This window comes from Notolabrus celidotus, chromosome 5 (assembly GCF_009762535.1).
Source record: "Notolabrus celidotus isolate fNotCel1 chromosome 5, fNotCel1.pri, whole genome shotgun sequence".
In the NCBI taxonomy this organism is placed as follows: domain Eukaryota; kingdom Metazoa; phylum Chordata; class Actinopteri; order Labriformes; family Labridae; genus Notolabrus; species Notolabrus celidotus.
Window position 1 is genome coordinate 29,374,074 of NC_048276.1, and position 3,113 is coordinate 29,377,186.

Here is a 3,113-nt window from a genome sequence, read left to right on the forward strand (position 1 = left end):
TCAATCAATCAATCAATCAATCAATCAATCAATCAATCAATCAATCAATCAATCAATCGGTTATTTATTTGACAGGGACAATGTACAGCTTTTTAGCTGCACCATAGTTAGCTATAAGCTAATTTTCTAAACATGCTAACATTAACACTTTTGCTAACATTTTCAGCAAAACTAAGTCCTTCTACGGTGGCCCTGAAGGCCAATAGTAACTAGAAAGGTAGCATTTCCTGAAAGCAAATGTGTTGAAATGCTGAAGCTGAAGGCTGAAAGCTGTGAAACACAGCTGAACATGTGGAAGAGTAGTAGAAGTAGTTGAATTAGTGGACGTAGAAGAAGTAGAAGAAGTAGAAGAAGTGGAAAAAGTGGAAGAAGTGAAAGGAGTGGAAAAAAGAAAGAAAGTGGAAAATGTAGAAGGAGTGGAAAAAGTAGAAGTGGAAAATGTAGAAGGAGTGGAAAAAGTAGAAGTGGAAAATGTAGAAGTGGAAAAAGTAGAAGTGGTAGAAGTAGTAACACCTATAAAACTGCTTGACAAACTAAGGAAATGTCTAACCTGTGTGTGTGTGTGTGCATGCGTGTCTGTGTGTGTGTTTGTGTGTGCATGCGTGCTTGTGTTTATCACTCACTGATGAGGTCATCTGAATCACCTGTGTGTGTGTGTGTGTGTGTGTGTGTGTGTGTATGTGTGTGTATGTGTGTGTGTGCGTGTGTCTTTGTGTCAGTCGGAACTGATGAGGTCATCTGAGTCAGCATTGTCTCCAACTGTCACTAATTGTTGCCATGGTGATAGGACCAGCTGTGTAACTGCTGTGTGACAGTTGATTAAGAATGGGATTCTTGGGGAATTTAGGGTCTACATATGCCGACACTATGCGATAACCGTAATAGCAGAAAAAGGATCAAACCGTGAGCATCCAAAGACTCTGATGAACACAGTGATGTGTTTTTCATGTCTGTACAGTCAGAAATGTAGTCAGGGCAGCGAGTTAAGTAAGGTGAAACTTTTGCTGCCCTCCAGAAATTGTTAACATTACGGCAGATGGCCGAGCAGAGAGACTTTCTTTGATGTCTTATTTGTGTATGTGAAGTGAAATTTGTGGATTTTCTGGCAATTTTTTCAGAGGCCATGTCCCATTGTTTTCCCAGCCTGCCCACTCTAAGTTTTGAACCTCTCACTCTGCCCACCAGAGTTCCACCCCACACACACCAATGTTAAAGTGAGGGAAGAGCTGAAATTTTATGTATTTTGAACAGTGAAATCTGTGAAACTGTGAAAGGTATCAAAAAAGTGAAACAAGTGTAGATAGCTGAAAGTCTTGTGAACAGTTTAAAGTTTGAATGGAGTCTATAAGTGAAAGTATGCTGAAGCTATGAGCTGTAGATGTTGAATAAGTTGAAGTGGATTTGAAGATTCTGCCCCATCTGTTTCAATGTTAAAATAAAGTTTAAATAAAGTTGAATAATTCAAAAAGTGTAAGGGTTGAATATGTGAAAAGATATAGCCTGAAAGAGGTGAAGGAGCTGAATAGTTGAAAAGTTGAACGGTTAAAATCGGTCAAAATTTGAAGGCTTTGAAAGCGGTAACGGAAAGTGGAATAATAAGTTTAAAGTTTAGGAATAACAATATGATGAAATGCTAACAATATGTTGAAATGCTCAGCATTTCAACATAATAAATATTTCATAAGGGCAAAATATATTTCACAGAACACAAAAACAAATTTCACAAAACAAAAATAATTTCACAAAACATTCAGTTAAATTTATATCGTTCTGTGAAATGTTTTTGTGCTTGGTGTACATCATGTTTAGCAGCATAGTAGATCGTTACTGTTGCTAACTTTTGTCAAATTTGCATGTCATGGCACACAATGCTTTTATGCATTTCTAAACAAGATAAACCAAGTGGCAACCTCCGGTCTCAAACGATGAAGCCAATGCGGAAGTGTTATAAACTTCAATACATCGAGAATCCGCTTGAGGCTGGCTGCTGAAACACCGGAAACCACATACAAATGAATGGGAAAAAGGCGATCTTTGCAGCATTAATAAACATGTTTACAGCCTGGTTCAAAAAACGGCTTGGCCCTATGAAGCTAATCTCTCTAATGGCACACACTGTTTTTTTCTAACATGACGGTTCAGAAGAGATTAAGATTACGAGTTTTTGCCCAAATAAGGACATGACTGACGTGACTGGTTGGGAACACAGCTGTTGGCTAGGAGGCTCACACTATGTCACTATCTGCCTGGTTGAGTTCTGCATTTCCAATATGGCTGCCGCCGTCGATTGGCTTCAAAACAGCCCTCAGGAACAGATGGGTGACGTCACGGATACAACGTCCATATTTTATACAGTCTATGGAATAAACCTTGAAATTTGATTGGACTTCTTACCTTGTCAATGTTTGGGTTTGGAGTGGCCACTCGAACTTCCCCTTGTGCTTGCTGCCATGCTGAAATTTACCAGGAGTTTGTTGTACTCTTCTGACACCACTAGATGGCAGTGAAGGTGTCCTCGTTCGTGTACATTGGGCCCCAGTTAAAGCTCGGGTTGGTAGTCCGATTTAGATAAACTTTTTGTTATACTGGTTAAAATTATCTTTATTTCCCGATGGTAATCAATACATATTGTGTTCTTAAAAAAAGAAGTAAAAGAGGTAAAAAAAAAAAGCCGCTATCTACAGCTGGAGTAAACCTGGGAAAACACCAACCAATCCCTGCCATTAGGAGCCAAATTATAAAACCAATCAAATCCCGTCCTGCTGTTCTGCCTTCATGTTTGTTTGTGTTTTAACTTTCACTATGATAATGTTTTGGTGTTTTCTTACCGCTGAGTGAGACATGAGCAGTGTCTCGAGCTATTTTAGCGACTTTTCAGACCCCACTCTTTTAAAAAAAAAAAAAAAAAAAGAAGGGGTGGGGGGGGGGGGGGGGGGGGGGGGGGGGGTTTAGTCAGAGTCCTGAGGATATGCTACATTCAAATATGCTACATTCAAATTCATGCTAGCTTTCCGTGACTACTAACCCTAACTTTATGTAGAATTAAGTATTATGTTCATATAACCCAAAATGTGGGGACATGTGGACGCCAGGTCTTAGTTAGTACAACAAAG